We start from the raw sequence: 21,879 nt of genomic DNA on the forward strand, positions 1-21,879 counted from the left end.
AAGACGCAACTATTCTAAACAGATCATGCTTCCTTTTCAGTCAACTAGTTTTTGAGAAGATGGTGGTAGAATTTAAATTTACTGAATAATTGAAAGGAAACTAACGCTTTATTAATATCTATTAAGTGGATAATGAATCTCGTTCTTTAGTTTTTACGATTATCTTTACAAAAATTACCACTTATTAAAAAATATGATTCTGCCATGAAATTAATCATTGAAATGGTAAAGGAGTGATAAATTTATACTTCTGAGTGCAATCCATGTGAACTGATAACTTCACTTCAACACGTCCATTAACTAATCCAATACAGTAAAGATGAATCTTACTAAAACTTTCAAGTTTACAAACATATCATAGATTTCATGCAAGCGAGTTATGCAACATGAACAATAACTGGGAATCTTCAGTTCTCGAATTAATCTTAACCAAATCATATTTTCAAAATCCCGCATCGTCTGTATCCTTATCGCTGTGCTCTGGAAGCTGTTTCCACACCGCTCAGTGGAATGTCCAACATCCGAATCACTCACTAGTTTCCGCTAGAATGCTACTTGCACGACGAACCACTGTGGCATAATATACCGTCTATTGTAAACCTTTGTTTGTAACATATGCAGTATACAGGTATGAAGTAGGACACATCGAATGAAACCACATCTAAAATTGAAACTTCCTGGCAGATTAAAATTGTGTGCCGAACTGAGACTCGAACTCGCGACTGGCAGAATTGCAGCTGTGATGACGGGTCGTGAGTCGTGCTTGGGTAGCTCAGATGGTAGGGCACTTTTCCGCGAAAGGGAAAGGTCCCGAATTCTAGTCTAGGTCCGGCACACAGTTTTCATCTGCCAGGAAGTTTCATATCAGCGCACACTCCGCTGCAGAGTGAAAATCTCCTCTGTAGATCTAAAATTGGTTCCATTCCATACTGAGCGCCTGGTACAGCAACCTGGTATGAATTTCTTGAAATGAGACAGTCTCGGTTGCCAAATTCCTTTTATTGCAGGAAATGACGCGCATCGCCCCTTTGGCGTAAACATTAATGTGGAAACCCGTCAATCGTCCATTAACACCCACATAAAGCATAAAGATAAAATTTTCATATAAAAATGCCCACATATAGCATTAAGAAAAAACTTCCTTCTGAAATGTTATCTTAATGCCATTTGTGGAGATCAATGGATTAATGTTGGTTTTCCACAGTATCTTTTACGTCAATCTGGCGATGCCCCAAAAGAGCGAAACACGTCATTACCTGTGTATAAGAAAGATTTTGCAACCGAGACTGTCTTATTTCAAGAAAACAGATCTCGTATCACTTATTTTCAATGCCAGAAAGGAGCTAAAAAACTTACAAGTTTTTTTGTACCACCTTTCCTCTTGATTCACCCTTTATTGTTACGAAATACGTTTATCATCAGTTTATGAAGCATTAGTAACGGAACGTCTGAGCAGAAGCCGATCACCAATATATTAAATAGGGCCTAAGACATCTGAGGTGAAAGCATCTAGTGAAACGCTCTGTGTGAAATCGATGTCTTAATACGAATATAAGGCTACATTTGAGTTGTTGGTGCTCTTATTTGCTGACGTGCGATCAGAACTAGCAGTTCAGGGAAGCCCACTCGGCCAGCAGGAGCGGCGAGCCGCACGTGCTCAGCTCGCATTACGTGGCCAGTGGGCGCTGAAAAGCGTGGGTCGTTAGCTATGGCTGCTCCAGACGCCTCGTCACTCCTTCTTGGAGCTGCCGCCGACAGCTGGGACGGGCAGGCGTTGCATCAGGCCGGTCTGCCATAGTGGGCAGACACAACCCTCTCTCCGCGCACAGTGGGCGCTTCCGCTCTTCTCGAAAAGGTCCGTCTGCAGCGCCTTGAACAACCATTTCTTCTGCAATCTACTACTGACGACCACGGCGGGAGAAATACACTATAAAAAAATAAATGAAGACACGGTGACCAAAATTAAGCAACAAATAGCCCTGTTTCTAATTCTCGATTTAATCACACAAACTGTCAACTGAGGTCCGTACGATTTTGTTCTGCACGGAAGATAGCATTATGATCAACGGACAACCTCACCAACGATGACGTCAGGGCACCTACCATATGCGGTAGGTGAAAGATTTTGCAACCGAGACTGTCTTATTTCAAGAAAACAGATCTCGTATCACTTATTTTCAATGCCAGAAAGGAGCTAAAAAACTTACAAGCATGGGTTGTTGATGTTTTCTTGGGAACGGAAGATACTGCATGGATGGCGTGATCTCCTCGTTCTCCCGATTTGAATCCCATGGAGAATGTCTGGGATGCACTAGGGAGATGGGTCGCATCACGTCAGTATCCTCCAACATCTCTCCAAGACTTGGGAGTACCTCAGTGGGAAGAGTGGGCGTTATTGACTCAACACGAGGTTGATGACATCATTCACAGCATGTCGTTTTTAGACCCGTGTTACTGCCAGAGGTCGTCACATCCCACACTCGGCACATTAACCAGTTGTCCAAATGTGTGTGCAAATCCGTTAAGTTGGAGAAAACGAAGAAGTTTTTTGTCTACTGTTATGCAAGTTGCGCCGTATTGCATGGTCTGTGACTGTGTACACAGCGGTCTTCGGACCTCGTGTGCGTTTGTCGCATGAAGCTGTTTGTCCAGACTTTGTACAGATCGATGATAATGCTCGACCTCATGGAGCATGGGTTGTTGATGTTTTCTTGGGAACGGAAGATACTGCATGGATGGCGTGATCTCCTCGTTCTCCCGATTTGAATCCCATGGAGAATGTCTGGGATGCACTAGGGAGATGGGTCGCATCACGTCAGTATCCTCCAACATCTCTCCAAGACTTGGGAGTACCTCAGTGGGAAGAGTGGGCGTTATTGACTCAACACGAGGTTGATGACATCATTCACAGCATGTCCCGTCGTTTTTAGACCCGTGTTACTGCCAGAGGTCGTCACATCCCACACTCGGCACATTAACCAGTTGTCCAAATGTGTGTGCAAATCCGTTAAGTTGGAGAAAACGAAGAAGTTTTTTGTCTACTGTTATGCAAGTTGCATTTGTTCAAGTTCTGTATTGTTTACATTGTTTCTACTGTACTAACGCCTGTTTATGGTGTTTTGTGGCAAAATAAAAGCAGCCTTGCAAAATTTCCGTTTATTGGCTCAAATGGCTCCGAACACTATGGGACTTAACATCTGAGGTCATCAGTCCCCTAGAACTTAGAACTACTTAAACCTTACTAACCTAAGGACATCACACACATCCATGCCCGAGGCAGGATTCGAACCTGCGACCGTAGCGGTCGCGCGGTTCCAGACTGTAACGCCTAGAACCGCTCGGCCACTCCGGCCGGCTCCGTTTATTGGTTTAATTCTGTACGCCAGTGTAAATCCGACTCTGACGGAAATCAGTAGATGTGATATACATGTAGAGACAAACAAGTAATTACAGTTTCAGAAAAATTGGATGATTTATTCGACAGAAAAAGCTTAAGAAATTGAGGAACTCAGAAACGCGTCGGTCCACAAGTGCCCCTTATGCAAGTAGTTATTCGCCTTGGCATAAATTGATACAGCTGTTGGATGTCTCCTGAGGGATATCGCGCCAAATTCTGTCTAATTGGTGCTTTATAACGTCAAAATCCCTAGATGGTTGGAGGTCCCTGCCCACAGTGATCCTAAAGTTCTCAGTTGAGGAAAAATTCGGCGACTATGCGGGCCAAGGTAAGATTTGGCAAGCAGTAAAAATTTTGAACGCGTGCTGGCGGACGTTATCTTGCCGTGAAGGGCAACAAAACGGGACGTAGAATATCGTCGACGTACTGTTGTGCTGTAAGGGTGCCGCTGATGACAACCAGCGGATCCTGCTGTGAACAGAAATGGCACAACAGACATCCTCGTTGTCGGGCCGTATGGCGATCGACGGTCACTGCAGTCCAGAGCGTCTTCAGACCTCTTCGCTGGTTATTTAGGAATTCTAATCAAGTCTATGAGATTCCAGTTGAATGTGACCAACACCACTGCAAATGGGCTTGTTGGCGTAAAGAGGTCAATACTAGTCGGCGTAAGAGGCGCCGTGAACTAAGCCTGCTCCATGTGAGCCGCCTATTAATGCTCTTTGTGGTCACTGCAGCGGTAGCTGAATGTCGAATCGATGATAATAATGATGAATCTGGGGCTTTCAGTGCCTCTCTGACGCTTGGTCGGTCCTCACGCCTGCCATCTCTCTAGATAGACCGCTTCCTTGTTTTTCGGCCATTTTCACCCATTTCTGCCAACGACGTCGAATAGTGTCATTGCCCCTATTTAAATGTCGAGCGATTCGCCAATTACTCCAGCCGACTTCTTTGAGCCCAGTTACGTGTTCACTCTTGAATGCTGACGTCTGTGTATATTGTTCACGTGCCCGTCTGTGAGGCGTAGTTACTGACCAAGTGAGTACACGTAAAGAAATTCGCAAGGACTTCGTGCGCTGGTGTGTCCTCTTTTTACTATCCTTGGAAACTGTGCACTGTGTCTGCGCTGCAGCGTGACATATTCATCCACCGGCCGCCAAAGTTTACAATTTTGCTTTTCCCGTCGATGATGAATAGCAATTTTTAACCAATTTGCATAACTCCTCTGCAGTGCATCGTGTTTTTGTTTTTTCTTTCTTCTAACCCAATCTTTTCAGCGGCCGCTAGGAAAGTAGCTGTTATATGAATGTAAGATACAGCAGTAAAGTTGTATCCTCTTGCCAATGCGAAAATCAGTAAAGGAAACCGTGGGGAGATTTGAAGTGGAATTGGACGATTACATTGCGTTCATGCTAGGAACACCAAAGGACTTGTAAGAGCAGTTGTACGGAATGGAGTGTGTCTTGAAAAGAAGTTATAAGATAAACATCAGTAAAAGTAAAAAAAAGTTAGTGGACTGTAGTCGAATTAAAACAGGTGCCGCAGATACATCAGATTACCAAATCAGACACTAGTTTTGCTGTTTGGGAGTAAAGTAACGATGGCTGAGGTACATCTGCATCAACTTGACTACTCTGCAATTAACACTTAATTGCCTGGCAGAGGTTTCATCGAACCACTTTCGCTCTATATCTCCATAGTTCCACTCTCAAACAGCGAGCAGGAAAAGCGAACACTTACAAAGCTCCTTGCGAGCTCTGATTCCCCTTATTTTATTACGATGATTATTTCTGCCTTTGTAGTAGGAGTCGACAAAAGATTTTCACATTCGGAAGAGGAAGTTCGAAATTGAAAATTCGTGAAAAGACCTCGTCTCATGAGAAAATGCCTTTGATTTAATGCTTGCGATCCCAAGTCACGTTTCGTATCTGTGACATTCTCTTCACTATTTCGCGATGGTACCATTGGACCTGCCCTTCTTTGAACTTTTTCGATGTCCTCCGTCAACCTATCAACCCTATCTGGTTAGAACCTCACACCACGCAGCAGTACTCTAACAGATGACACACAGGGGGGAGTGTCGCAGTCCCGTTAGTGGATTTGTTGCATCTTCTAAGTGTTCTGCCAATAAAACACAGAATTTGGTTCGCCGTCCTCGCAACAATATCTATGTGGTCGCTCCAGTTTAAGTTGTTCCTGGTTGTTATCCACAGGTATTTAGGTAAACTGACAGCCTATAGATTTGAGTGACTTATCGTGTAACCGAAATGCAACGGATTCCTTTTAGAACTCGTGTGAATCACCTCACAGATTTTATAATTTAGAGTCAACTGCCACGTTTCGCACGATGGTGGTATCTTACCTAACCCCTTTTGCGGTTGTTTTTGATCTTCTAATGACTACACTAGACGGTAAACGACAGCATAATACGCTCTCAGTTTAAGAGATATGCTCAGACTGTATCCAAAATCCTTTAAATTGACTGGGAAGGGCAGAGGACGTATAACTTTTCCTTCGGGAACGCTAGGTATCACTTTCCTTTTACTCCAAGATTATCCGTCAGTTCTACGAACCTCTCTGACAGGAAATCACGAATCCAGTCGTACAACTGAAGCGATACTCCATAGGCATACAGTTCACTAAGAAGTCGCTTGTGGGGAACGGTGTCAAAAGCCTTCTAGAAATCTAGAAATATAGCTTCAATATGTGGCTTTCGACCAAACTGATCGACAATAGAGCACATATCCACACTAAGATAATTGTTTGAAAAACACTGGAAATATGATAAAGATATCTACAGCCTGTTTGTTGATTTTCAACGTGCATATGACAGCATCCACAGGAATAGCCCATAGAATGCAATATGTGACTCTAGAATCAATGAGTACCTAGTGAGAATGGTTCAAGCTTGTATGGAAGGTTCAAAAGCAGCAGTACGTTTCCGAAGACCCACATCAGAAACATTCGAGACTGAGACAAGCCTCAGACTAGGGGATACTCTCTCATGTGTTCTGTTCAAAGTCATCTTAGAGAAAGCAATAAAAGAGTGAAGGCAACAGGAGTGGGCTGGAGTAGAGATGGACGGTAACTGCAATTGACTCGCATATGCAGATGACGTAGTACTACTAAGTGAGTCAAAGCATGCGTTGAAAGGAATGTGCCAGAAAATGGCAAATTATGCTCAGAAGGTACTCAACGTGAATCAAGACAAAACACAGTTCATGCAATAAGGAAGAAGATAAGGGCAGGAAGAATTTATTGAGATAGATGGCAAGAATTTCAAAAGAGGACACTAGTTCTAATACTTGGGATCTTGGTTTACCACGGACAACAACATAAAAATAGACATCAAAGAAAGAACAGCTGTGGGAATGAAATCCATACATTCCCTGAGATAGACACTCGGCTCGAAATCGATCTCAGTGAACACTAAGATGAAAATCTACAACACAGTGATGTGCCCAGCAGTAATGTACGGTTCAGAAACAAGGAGAATGACCAAGTGAGAAAAGGAAAAACTATTAATAATTTAAAGAAGGGTAATGAGGAAGATATGGGGACTAGTCTTCGATAACGGATAATGGAGGAGGAGGAAAAACGAAGAAATCTACCTTCTGCTGCGACAACCTACTATCCTACAGCAGATAAAGAGCAAAAGAATACAATGGGTGGGCCATATAGCCTGCATGCCATATGAAAGACGGGGGAAGCTGGCAGTAGGGGGGAAACCAAACGTCCCATTGGACGACCAAGGCAGGGCTGGATGGACGACCTGGCGAAGGACCTAGCAGCCCTGGGGATTGAAGGTACCTGATGGAACTGGGCACAAAACAGGAAGGAATGGAGGCAGTTTGTGGAAGCAGTGCGTGGTCTGCACGGCCTGTGATCGCTGGATATCTATCTATGTATGTGATCCCCTGACGGTAGCACCCATTACTTTCTGCGAATAAACAGCTGGTTGTGTTCTACAACAACGATATTTTATGAATCCATGCTGACTGTGAGTCAATAGATCGTTTTCTTTGAGGTAATTTATAATGTTCCAACAAGTATATATTCAAAATCCTATTGAAAATCGCCGTCAGTGATACGTCTGTAATTCAGAGGATTACTCGTATTTCCTTCCTTGAGTATTGTTGTAATCTGTGCCATCTTCCATTCTTTAGGTACGGGTCTTACGTCGAACTACTATATCAGTTTACTCTGAAAAGATTCATCATTATCATCGATTCAACATTCAGCTACCGCTTCAGTGACCACAAAGAGCATTAATAGGCGGCTCACATGGAGCGGGCTTAGCTCACGGCGCCTCTCACGCCGACTAGTATTGACCTCTTTACGCCAACAAGCCCATTTGCAGTGGTGTTGGTCACATTCAACTGGAATCTCACAGACTTCATTAGAACTGTCGTCGGTGATGACCAGGTATCTAAGTGGTATACAATCAGGACCGAAAGACTTAAGATGCATAAGTAATTTGAGCTGCTTCGCTACACCGATGACATCAACTTTTAAGATACTCAGGTTGGCAATTGTTCTTTATTCGAATTCTGGAGTATTACTTCGTCTTGTTTGGTGAAGGAATTTCAGAAAACCGTAATTAGTAACTTCGCTTAAGTGGCACTGTCATCGGTAACGTTATCATTGCTTTTGCACAGTGAATGTATTGATTGCGTTTTGCCGCTTGTATACTTGACGTACTTCCACAATCTCTTTGGATTTTCTGCCACATTTCGACAGAGAGTTGCGAGTGTTCACCTGTTTTGTGTATCTTGGAGGATGATTTCCGTCTCTTATCAATTTTTTTGGTATAAATCTCTCGGCCTCTGTCGACACTATTTCTCTGAATTGAAGCCGCACCTGGTCTACCCTTACACAGTTTGCTCGGAAGGACGGAACCGTGCGACTGCTACGGTCGCAGGTTCGAATCCTGCCTCGGGCATGGATGTGTGTGATGTCCTTAGGTTCGTTAGGTTTAAGTAGTTCTAAGTTCTAGGGGACTAATGACCACAGCAGTTGAGTCCCATAGTGCTCAGAGCCGTTTGAACCATTTGCTCGGAAGGAATGAAGACTGCTTCTTATGAGGGCGCCAAGCGAATTTTTATTTGGTTTTTCAGATATAGGTATTTTGTGTTTGTTTTTGGTGTACTTGGATGTTACGGTATTCATTCTTGCTATAACGTCTTTGTGATCACTAATACCTGTATCGCTCATGATGCTTCCTATTTGCGTGGGATTATTTGTTGCTAAGAGGTCAAGGATGCTTTTGCAAGTATTGATACTACTAGCGGTCTCCTGAACTAACTGCTCAAAATAATTTTCGGATAACGCATCTAGTACAATTTAGGACGATGTTTTATAAAGGGTGTCTGGGAAGTGGGGACGGATATTAAAGTGCTACAGAACATATAACATTTACTGAAAATGTAATTTTTTTACAAACACATTAAGTAATTTCTCCCATTTATGTACGAAAAATTATATCCTCCATATGACTACACAAGGGTGAGCGGCAACGAGCAATGTATTCATTGAAATTCTCGATGACGCGTTCACAAATATCTGGTGGGATGCCTTTAATTTCCTCCTTCAGTTGGTGTATTGTTCGTGATTTGTTCACATATACTTTTGATTTCACAAATCTCCACAGAATGAGTCTCGAGGCGTGATATCGCATGATTTGGCAGGCCATTCCTGGTTGCCAGGCAAAGAGATAATTTTTTGAGAAAACTTTTCATTCAGCAGAAAAATCTTTTCATTGGATGTGTGACATGTCGCATCATCTTCTTGAAACCAAAAATCGTCATTTTCGTCAATACGAGGGAAAAACAAATCAGAAAGCATATTTCGGTAACGGTCGCCGTTCACAGTGACGGCAGCTTTCTCATCATTTTCAAAAAATTACCGGCCGAACAGTCCTGCTGCCCAGAATCCACACCACTGATTCGTGCGTTATGGATGCATCTAATCTTCCACTCCACAGTCAGTTGCGGAATTTCGTTACCCCCAGATTCTGCTGTTCTGCTTATTGATGTATCCACTGAGGTGGAAGTGCGCCTCGTCTGAGAAAATTATTCTTTCTGTGAAGTTCTCATTCTCCTCTTGTCGAGGCAAGACCCAGTGAGCAAATCAGTGTCCCTTCCCATGATCCGCAGGCTTCAACTCTTGTATAAGTTGAATGTTGTACACATGTATTTTCAGATCTTTTGAAAGGATTTCATGCAGTGAACTTGGTGATAAATTCAGTTGCTGAGCTCGTCGGCGAACCAATTTTCCAGGGCTTACGGTCACATTGTCACGCACGACAGCGAGGTTTTCTTGTGTTCGAACAGAACGCGGTCGTCCAGTTTTCTTACTGTCTAAAACAGAATCTGTGGTCTCAGACTTCCGGATCAACTTTAGCGCTGATGATTGGGTTGGAGCAGCATTACGTCCGAGTGTCAGGTGCTGTTCACGAACTGTTGCCATGAGACTTTCATTGCTTTTGTAATATTTTTTTATCACCTGGATACGTGGCTCAGTTGTCATCTGCCCCATGACGAAAATAAACATCAAAGAACAATGCTCGCCACAAAGAAGCTTATCCGGCTACTAATGGGAAGGATCGCAGATAACAAACATGAATAACCACGGTTGCCAACCATCATATGACAAAATGGCGGAAAACTCATATTTGTCCTTACTTCCCGGATACCCGTTACCTACCGTCGGCTTTGAACATGTAATTTCGCCAACATTTGAAGGGTAAACCAACTGGGGTACCTATTTAGGATGATACTCAAATGTTCTTTGAACCTCTCAGTCAGGAGGTCGGTAAAGGGAACAAATTACATGTTTACTTCAGTCTTGTAGTATAACCTCTACCCATACTAACCCACAGCAACTGTCGATTTAATTATCGCTATGAGAAAAACTACTTCTCACAACACCCAGCCACCAACTGTATTTAATCAATCCTTTCTGAACATCTTTGCTTCTTTTACAAATATTTCGGTTGCACTTGTCTCCGGCTTTAGACAGCTTTCAGTACCTGGAACGATTTGAATTTCAGTGCTTTCTATCTGGGCTTGGAACTATGGTCCTTTCCATAGATATCTTCCTACTATAATAATTTTCGTTCGTAGGTCTACCGTCATTGTGTTTCGTTGGTCTCCCGTCCCCCTGTGTTCGGCCTGCTCCCTTTGAGACTGAAACCCATTTTGCCCTTTTCCCTCTAACCTAAAAAAGGATATAAAATTCAGACTAGTAATAGCAAGAAACCGTTTCTGAAAAAGAGTAATTTGCTAACATCTAATAATAATTCACGTGTTAGAAAGCCTTTCTTGGAAGTTTTTGAATGGAGTGTAAGCTTGTAAGGGTGTGAAACGTGGATAATAAGCAGCTAAGAGAAGAAGAGAATCGAAGCTCTTGAAATGTGTCACTACAAAATAAAAAAAAAGAAATGGTTCGAATGGCTCAAAGATTATGGGACTTAACATCTGAGGTCATCAGTCCCCTAGACGTAGAGCTACTTAAACCTATCTAACCAAAGGACATCACACACATCCATGCCCGAGGCAGGATTAGAACCTGCGACCGTAACAACAGCGTGGTTCCGGACTGAAGGGCCTAGAACCGCTCGGTCACAGCTGCTGGCGCTACAAAATCGGGTTGAAAATTAAGTGTGCAGATAGAATAGCTAATGAGGAGGGAAGGGTAAAAACTGCGGAGGAAACCAAGGCTTGCATACTGTAAGGAGATTCAGAAGGATGTAGGTTGCAGTGGTTATGGACGGATGAAGAGGATTAATATGATAGACTATCGTGAATAGCTTTCTTAAACTCAGTCTACGTACTGAAGATCTCAACAGCGAAGGAAGGAAAGGACAATTGAAGCTTGTGTGTAAAAGCTGCTAATGGAAAATTTGTGTACCAGGTATCAGAATGCCAAAAACCTTTCCACTGAAACAGAAAGTAAGGAGGGCTGAGGTACGAAGTGCTTCTAAGGCAATCATCAACACACAGGTAACTAAAGGCTTTGAAAACGTGATCGTTTCCATGCACGTAGAGAGAGGAGGAAAGAAGGCTCTAAGATAAAAATCTCTAACAGTTTTGTCTTCTTAGAAAGTATAACGTCATGCATGTGAGTTCACCTATGAATGCGCAGTGAAACACAGCATAAAAATCAACCTTTGTTCGAGAGACAAAGAAGACTAGCCAACAAGTTCTGCTATAATTATTTACCTATTGTTTTGAAAAACCCAGAAGAAGGTCGTACAGTATAATCAATACTTCCAGTATATTCAACGTGACGTAATTCATTTTAAATTCTTAGGTCCAATTGTGTACTCTGCTATCTATCAAAGCCAACGGCCTTGAGGCAGTGATAATACCGGTTCCCGGCAGATCACTGAAGTTAAGCGCTGTCGGGTCTGGCTAGCACTTCGGTGGGTGACTGTCTGGTCTGCCGAACGCTGTGCGCAGGCGGACTGCACTCAACCCTTGTGAGGCAAATTGAGGAGGTACTTGACTGACGAGTAGCGGCTCCCATCACGGAAACTGACAACAGCCAGGCTAAAGGTGTGCAGACCACACACCCCTCCATATCTGCATCCATTGACGTCTAAAGGCTGTGGATCACACGGAGGTCCGTCAATACGGCTAGGTTCTTCCTAGACCTGTTCGGACGGAGTTTTGTATAGTTTAGTTTCGGTTGTCTATTAAAATTCCATCGCCGGGAAGACGGCTTGCAACACATGGCAAATGTGCATGACGTGCCTTAGATAATTGAATAGGCATGCGATTGGCATTAGCATAATCACCTAGCTAGGAATAACGGTATCTACATTATGAGTACAAGGAAAGATCACGCAGAGGGATTTTCAGTCAGAAAAACCCATTTGCATGCTGGTTGTTTGTGAACAGGTCGAGTTATTCCTTGTGCATGGAGAAGAAGCTTTTACAAAAAATGTCAAATTCGGACGGTGGCAGGACCGTAACCTTTCAAGAATGTGGTCTATAACTGTTCAGTACTGCTGCTGTCGTTGATTGGGATCCCGTGATGGTCAAGAGATTATGGAATCGATGGATTCAGGAGGGCCGTACTCAACGTCGTGCAAATCTCAATGGCGCAACGACCGAGAGGACGCACGTACACTACTGGCCATTAAAATTGCTACACCACGAAGATGACGTGCTACAGACGCGAAATTTAACCGACAGGAAGAAGATGCTGTGATATGCAAATGATTAGCTTTTCAGAGCATTCACACAAGGTGGCGACACCTACAACGTGCTGAAATGAGGAGAGTTTGGAAGCGATTTCTCATACCAAAGCACCAGTCGATCGCCGTTGCCTGGTGAAACGTTGTTCTGATGCCTCGTGTAAGGAGGAGAAATGCGTACCATCAAGTTTCCGACTTTGATAAAGGTCGGATTGTAGCCCATCGCGATTGCAGTTTATCGTATCGCGACATTGTTGCTCGCGTTGGTCGAGATCCAATGACTGTTAGCAGAATATTGAATGGTGGGTTCAGGAGGGTAATACGGAACGCGTGCTGGATCCCAACGGCCTCGTATCACTAGCAGTCCAGATGGCAGGCATCTTAACCACAAGGCTGTAACGGATCGTGCAGCCACGTCTCAATCCCTGAGTCAACAGATGGGGACGTTTGCAAGACAACAACCATCTGCACGAACAGTTCGACGACGTTTGCAGCAGCATGGACTATCAGCTCGGAGATCATGGCTGCGGTTATCCTTTGCGCTGCATCACAGACAGGACCGCCTGCGATGGTGTACTCAACGACGAACCTGGGTGCACGAATGGCAAAACGTCATTTTTTCGGATGAATACAGGTTCTGTTTACAGCATCATGATGGTCCTATCCGTGCTTGGTGACATCGCCGTGAAAGCACATTGGAAGCGAGTATTCGTCGTCTCCATACTGGCGTATCACCCGGCGTGATGGTATGGGGTAAGGAGGAGAAATGCGTACCATCAAGTTTCCGACTTTGATAAAGGTCGGATTGTAGCCCATCGCGATTGCGGTTTATCGTATCGCGACATTGTTGCTCTCGTTGGTCGAGATCCAATGACTGTTAGCAGAATATGGAATGGTGGGTTCAGGAGGGTAATACGGAACGCGTGCTGGATCCCAACGGCCTCGTATCACTAGCAGTCCAGATGGCAGGCATCTTATCCGCAAGGCTGTAACGGATCGTGCAGCCACGTCTCGATCCCTGAGTCAACAGATGGGGACGTTTGCAAGACAACAACCATCTGCACGAACAGTTCGACGACGTTTGCAGCAGCATGGACTATCAGCTCGGAGATCATGGCTGCGGTTATCCTTTGCGCTGCATCACAGACAGGAGCGCCTGCGATGGTGCACTCAACGACGAACCTGGGTGCACGAATGGCAAAACGTCATTTTTTCGGATGAATACAGGTTCTGTTTACAGCATCATGATGGTCCTATCCGTGCTTGGTGACATCACTGTGAAAGCACATTAGAAGCGAGTATTCGTCATCTCCATACTGGCGTATCACCCGGCGTGATGGTATGGGGTGCCATTGCTTACACGTCTCGGTCACCTCTTGTTCGCACTGACGGCACTTTGAACAGTGGACAATACATTTCAGATGTGTTACAACCCGTGGCTCTACCCTTCATCGATCCCTGTGAAACCCTACATTTCAACAGGATAATGCACGACCGCATGTTGCTTGTCCTGTACGGGCCTTTCTGGATACAGAAAATGTTCGACTGCTGCCCAGGCCAGCACATTCTCCAGATCTCTCACCAATTGAAAACGTCTGGTCAATGGTGGCCGAGCAACTGGCTCGTCACAATACGCCAGTCACTACTCTTGATGAACTGTGGTATCGTGTTGAAGCTGCATGGGCAGTTGTACCTGTACACGCCATCCAAGCTCTGTTTGACTCAATGCCCAGGCGTATCAAGGCCGTTATTACGGCCAGAGGTGGTTCTTCTGGGGACTGATTTATCAGGATCTATGCACCCAAATTGCGTGAAAATGTAATCACATGTCAGTTCTAGTATAACATATTTGCTCAATGAATGCCCATTTATCATCTGCATTTCATCTTGGTGTAGCAATTTTAATGGCCAGTAGTGTAACACCAGAGAAGACTAAAGTATTGTTCGCTAGATCGCGCAGAGCCGCGCAGCACTTCACATAGCTTGAGTCAAGAAATGGGCTTGTCTGAAGCCGGATAAGTATCCACTCGGACAAAATATAGCAGTTTATACGATTTGACGTAACACTAGGTGCATAAAAAAGAAACCTAGTTAGCTTGCAATTAATTTAAATAAAAACAGTTAATTAATCAAACAAAAGCAAAAATTTCACTAATAACTTGCTTCGAAAATCACCATCTCTACGAAAATCCGTTGGTGATTTTCAATTTGGGGCTATTTCTGCACATCTTCAATTTTTCCTGCACAAAAAAAAGGAAGTACTACATCCACACAAAACTGAACGTTTTATGCAGATATATCATCAAATTATAAAATTTCGTTGTTTAGGCTTGAACAGCCCAACTGTTATTATGTTGTTAGGTAGCTATAGTGCAATCAAAAGTTTATGATGACTTAACACGTAATTTGATTTGCACACTACTTATCAGTTTTACAATTTGTTCACGAGGCGTGTCCAAAAAGTAAGTTCCGATCGGTCGAGAAATGCAAACGACAGAAAAAATCCGGTAAATCCTTGCACAGATCTGTTTGCTGTGTGTCTAATATGCCCGTTGGGGTGACCCTCATTTTTAAATTTCAATATTTTTGAGCGTTCATCTTCAAAATACTGTTCGAATGACTCCAAAATACGTCTGTACAACATTCTGTTGTGAACAAACCATTACAGACCTTACTGAACGGATCGCAAATGTTTGCAGATGTGACGCCGAAGCCACCTCAACATTTTAGTACGTACACATGCAGCGGAGTCAGTTGTTTATTTGCTGCCGATCACGTCGCTCGTACTTCCCAATCGCTGCCTAACACATCACATCAATTGCTTATTGCCAAGCGACATGAGGTTTTAATAAGAGCTATAAAACATCAAATAACTCGATACAAACTACCATCAAATTGACAAGTGCTAGAAGTTTTAATTCGTAGCATATGGTTAATAAATTGAACCATTACTGAAAGTGCTACTCTTGTGGTTTGCGAATGCGTTATATTTTGGGAGAAATCAAGAATTCCGACTGTTCAGCGTTGTTCACAAGAAGTTATTAACTTGCATTCAGAACGGATAAAATTGCAAAAATAACGAATAAAACTCAATACGTGTTTAAGCGCCGTACAGAGAAGTTTATAAATACTTTGGACAATTTATTTAATATCGTACATGCCAGTATTCTACAAACAATAAAACTGGAAGAAGACAGAATGTTTGTGCTTCGACAGAGGGAATCAGGGCTCAAAGGCTCCAGATTTCACAAGAGTCTGGGATGGTCGGCCATGCATGAGGATATCGACGTAGGTTCCTATCATTTTTGTAGTGATCGACGGCGGAGGATTTTTCTCTTCGGCGGCCTCACCCCCGAGGAAGATCGTACCCTTTGGTTTTTCAGTTTGCAGCGGCTAGGTGATAGGCTGGAGTTTCTAAATTGCGATGGATACCTTGACCGGCGTGTTGGGGAGCGTCCTCTCCAGCGGCAAGCTTGTGGCGATGGTGACCTACTTCGTCCTGCACCCACATCTTCTTGTTCATCTTCGTCGTCCCGGATTTGGCGTCGGCTAGGATCGGTCCGCTGTCTTCTGGCGCTGGCGTCATCAAACATCCGCCGCCTTTCTCGAAAATAGCGCACCACATGTCCCGGTCGTCCGCAGTGGAAACATAATGCTTGGTTATCCTGGATCCTCCAGACGTCAGTCTTCCTTGGTGCCCAAACAGGTTCCTCATGCGGCATTGTAGGAACGTAAATCCGCCTGGGTCTCGACTTTTTCACCGTTTTAAAGGGAAATGAACGAGAGATTGGGTTCAATGTCTTTTCCAATTCCTCCCTTATGACCCCTTGAAGCGTGTCGGTTTTTTGCTCGCCTTGCAAATCAAGTGCCTTCTGAACTTCCTCGCTCACTATCTGACGAAGAAAACTTGTGAAATCAGTTGCTTCCTTCATCACAGACATCGATATGACGTTTGGAAGCCGTTCAAAATTCTTGCAGGTAATTCTTTTTTGATGCATTGTCTCGATATAATGGCACCATTTTATGAAGTCGTCTGCTGTCGAAACCTCCTTCAGGAGTAGGGCTTGATACATGTCCTCAGCAACACCCTTCATGAGATGTGCAACCTTATCTTCCTCCTGCATTCTAGGATCCACTGTTTCACACAGCTCCAAGACGTCTTGAATGTAGGATGCTGTATTTATCCGGGACGCTTTGTCCTGCACTTTAATTTATCTTCAGCTTCTCACTTCTGTCGTTGTGTGCCGCCGAAATACTTGTGCAGCTGAGCCCAGCTTGTGAACTTATCCTCGTTGTTCTCATACCACTGCATGGTAGAGCCCTCCAAATAGAAAAATACGTTAGCCAAACACACGTTGTCATCCCATTTGTTAAATTTGCCTATACGCTCATCTACATTCAAGCACTTGTTTGGATCGTGGCCATTGTCACCAGAGAACACGGAAGGATATCTCATGTGGTAACGTCCTCTTCTTCTGTCTCCGACTGATTTCAATCTTTTGAATATGGCTCGAACTCGGGTTTCTCGCCACGTAAACGGCGGCTCTGTCGTGGCCTGATGGGAACCACTGTCTTGTAGACAATGAGCACTACCACAAGTTCCAATACCCAGCGTGTCAACCAGAATAATCTCACGTAAAAGAAGGTGTAATTAGATATGACGAACACTAAGTTCACTTAATCAAGGTTCATTGAGCACTTGCGCATACAAGAGCGCGGAGAGAACTACCTCCGGCCAGAACATATACGGTATATATACAGTTACAGAACATTCCAGTACAATGATTCTTGATATTTGTGGATACTTCCAGAACTGAATATACACTCCTGGAAATGGAAAAAAGAACACATTGACACCGGTGTGTCAGACCCACCATACTTGCTCCGGACACTGCGAGAGGGCTGTACAAGCAATGATCACACGCACGGCACAGCGGACACACCAGGAACCGCGGTGTTGGCCGTCGAATGGCGCTAGCTGTGCAGCATTTGTGCACCGCCGCCGTCAGTGTCAGCCAGTTTGCCGTGGCATACGGAGCTCCATCGCAGTCTTTAACACTGGTAGCATGCCGCGACAGCGTGGACGTGAACCGTATGTGCAGTTGACGGACTTTGAGCGAGGGCGTATAGTGGGCATGCGGGAGGCCGGGTGGACGTACCGCCGAATTGCTCAACACGTGGGGTGTGAGGTCTCCACAGTACATCGATGTTGTCGCCAGTGGTCGGCGGAAGGTGCACGTGCCCGTCGACCTGGGACCGGACCGCAGCGACGCACGGATGCACGCCAAGACCGTAGGATCCTACGCAGTGCCGTAGGGGACCACACCGCCACTTCCCAGCAAATTAGGGACACTGTTGCTCCTGGGGTATCGGCGAGGACCATTCGCTACCGTCTGCATGAAGCTGGGCTACGGTCCCGCACACCGTTAGGCCGTCTTCCGCTCACGCCCCAACATCGTGCAGCCCGCCTCCAGTGGTGTCGCGACAGGCGTGAATGGAGGGACGAATGGAGACGTGTCGTCTTCAGCGATGAGAGTCGCTTCTGCCTTGGTGCCAATGATGGTCGTATGCGTGTTTGGCGCCATGCAGGTGAGCGCCACAATCAGGACTGCATACGACCGAGGCACACAGGGCCAACACCCGGCATCATGGTGTGGGGAGCGATCTCCTACACTGGCCGTACACCACTGGTGATCGTCGAGGGGACACTGAATAGTGCATGGTACATCCAAACCGTCATCGAACCCATCGTTCTACCATTCCTAGACCGGCAAGGGAACTTGCTGTTCCAACAGGACAATGCACGTCCGCATGTATCCCGTGCCACCCAACGTGCTCTAGAAGGTGTAAGTCAACTACCCTGGCCAGCAAGATCTCCGGATCTGTCCCCCATTGAGCATGTTTGGGACTGGATGAAGCGTCGTCTCACGCGGTCTGCACGTCCAGCACGAACGCTGGTCCAACTGAGGCGCCAGGTGGAAATGGCATGGCAAGCCGTTCCACAGGACTACATCCAGCATCTCTACGATCGTCTCCATGGGAGAATAGCAGCCTGCATTGCTGCGAAAGGTGGATATACACTGTACTAGTGCCGACATTGTGCATGCTCTGTTGCCTGTGTCTATGTGCCTGTGGTTCTGTCAGTGTGATCATGTGATGTATCTGACCCCAGGAATGTGTCAATAAAGTTTCCCCTTCCTGGGACAATGAATTCACGGTGTTCCTATTTCAATTTCCAGGAGTGTAGAAATTAAAACTTTACAGTTCAGTTCAGTTTTTAACTCACGACCTTCCATGCAAGTCTAGTATCATAACCGCTACACCACAGTGAACTCAACTTATTCTCTGACAATAGTGTCGTTATGAACTCCTGCACTGGTGTGCTGATGAGCCAATATTTCGGCTTTTAGGGCTTCGTCATTAGACATCCCATTGTCAACAAGTCTTTAAAATATGATTATTCATCCCCCATTGCTTCAGATTTTACATCTATACGTTTACAGCTTGAGCGTTAACCAGCAGACAGTGGGAGAAGAAGTTCGGTGTCAGCAAATGGCTACTTATCACTCAGCGTGGATTCGTATAAACATGGTGGCCTGACAAGCCTCAGTTATTTTCAGCAGTGCAGCTACGTGAGTCCCGTGTGGCTGCCCGCCGACCGATGTTTTTACTTGACCCGGCTTACGTGACTCATGCGGAGGCGTGTTTTATGTAAGCGGCGTGCTGTCGTAAGCTGACGTAATGTACACAAGGCATTACTCACGTTATTCAGGCGACAACGGCCATACATACCGCCCGACTCCTTGCTCGGCCTGTGCTAATCCACAGAATGAACAATACCCGCGTCCTGCTTTCTATCGGTAATCATTTTCACCGTTTGCAAAACGGTTCTTACGACTCTTTGTCGTCGGGTAAGATCGCGTTAATGATAGGACGGAGGTGTAGAATCTTTATGGTTGCATTCAAACGTCGTCCTGCAAAGTTCGCAACAGGCATGTAATTTCACTAATCTCTTTGATGTACTGGAACTGCTGTCATACCTACTGCTTTGCTGGACAGCATAATTAATAGCTCACATGCATTGGACAAATACATATCACACGTGTTAGGAGAAGCTCTGATTTTATCAGCTGCGGACTTCTCGCAATAGCGGAAAAACTTCAGCAAAAATATAAGCAATATACACTGAAGAGCCAAAGAAACTGGTACACATGCCTAATATCGTGTAGGGCAACACCACGTTGCAAGGCATCCTAGATATGCTCAATAATGTTCATGTTTGGGGAATTTGGTGGCCAGAGAAAGTCTTTAAACACAGAAGAGTGTTCCTAGAGCTGCGCTCTAGCAATTCTGGACGTGTAGGATGTCGCATTGTCCTGCTGCAATTGCCCGTCCGTCGAAATGTATGCAGGTGATTATATATGGCGCGTAAGTACGTGTGACCCGTCAGAGTTGTATCTGGACGAATCAAGGGTCACATATCACTCCAACTGCACACCCCACACCATTGCATAGCGTCAATTAGTTTGAACAGTCACCTGTTGACATGTAGGGTACATGGGTTCATGAGGTTGTCTCCATACATGTGCATGTCCATCCGCTCGATACAATTTGAAACGAGACTCATACGACCTGGCGACATGCTTCCAGTCATCAACAGTCCAATGTCCGTGTTGACGGGTCCAGGTGAGGCGTAAAGCTTTGTGTCGTGCAGTCATCAAGGGTACACGAGTGGACCTTCGGCTCCGAAAGACTATATCTATGGTGTTTCGTTGAATGTTTCGTACGCTGACAGTTGTTGATCGCCCAGCATTGAAATCAGCAGTAGTTTGCGGAAGGATTGCACTTCCATCACGTTGAAAAGTTCTCTTGATTCGTCGCTGGTCCCACTTTTGCAGGCTCTTTTCCGGCCGCAGCGACGTCGGAGATTTGATGTTTTACCGGATCCCTGATATTCACGGTATCCTCGTGAAATGGTCGTACGGGAGATGTTGTGTCCCATCGCTCATGCGCCGACTATAAGACCACGTTCAAACTCATTTAAATCTTGATAACCTGCCACTGTAGCAGCAGTAACCGATCTAACAACAGCGACAGACACTTGTATTATATAGGCGTTGCCGATCGCAGCACCGCATTCTGTCTGTTTACATATCTCTGTATTTGAATACGCTTGCCTATGCCAGTTTATTTGGCGCTTCAGAGTACAAGAAAACTTCGTGTATTTTTACCATAACAATCTGCAAGAAGAACTGCTGCATGTAACTCGGGATGCTACAATTCTCTTTCGTCATTTGTGCAAAGTAGCCTGTGGGAAGGAATGCACGTCACGCTGTAAGAGAAAACACCTGGAAAAGCCTTCTTTAGCAAGCAAATGTGCGTCGACGGACCTTTTACCGAAGAAACTGCGACGGAATGTCGCTGACAGATAGGTAGCAGGTCAAACATTCAAATTACTGGGTGGACAAATATTAATCATGCGTTGCTAAGATGTTTCAGACTAATTTCGACTAGGGTTTGGATTTATAAAAGGTTGAATCATCCACTATCTCGCTCTATTGTGCTTAAATGACTGATGCTTGCTACCCTTCTCACAATGTTGAGGCGCTACTACTTCAGGTTGGCAGTTAGAGAAAGCCACGAAATTAATCCCAGAGTTGATCGCCGACAGTTTGTACGTTGGGGGCGATGCCATGGATACCAACCACGCCGGTGAAATGATAACCAGTTGACCTGGGCGGAACGACTCTTGCAGCAGTGTATAAACACAGGCAGCAAGCATCAGTTGAAATGTGAAATGTATTGGTCCTCTAGTCTCACGTAGTTTGTGTGGCTGTAAGCTTTCTATGTTTGGAAACTACCTGGATAGTTTTGTGTTGCTTACGTTAGTTCGATGGACGCACTGTGTATTGCACGACTGTCGGGGATTACTGTACAGGCTCGTAAATGCCTTTCCTACTACACACATCAGAAATGTTTTGCATCACCTCCGTTCCGAGAGTTCCTAAACTTGTACAGAAAATTGGGATAGAGCTCAACATAAACATCATTTCCGCCCATTTCATTGCTCATGAAAACCACACATTACATGTTGAACCACCACACAGCCAGACCTTGAGAGGTGGTGGTGTACACACCGGTACCTCTGATACCCAGTAGCACGTCCTCTTGCACTGGTGCATGCCTCTATTCGTCGTGGCATACTGTCCACAAGTTCCTCAAGGCACCGTTGGTCCAGATTGTTCCACTCCCCAACGGCGATTCGGCATAGATACCTCAG

Source organism: Schistocerca serialis, chromosome 1 (genome assembly GCF_023864345.2).
Source record: "Schistocerca serialis cubense isolate TAMUIC-IGC-003099 chromosome 1, iqSchSeri2.2, whole genome shotgun sequence".
Classification (NCBI taxonomy): domain Eukaryota; kingdom Metazoa; phylum Arthropoda; class Insecta; order Orthoptera; family Acrididae; genus Schistocerca; species Schistocerca serialis.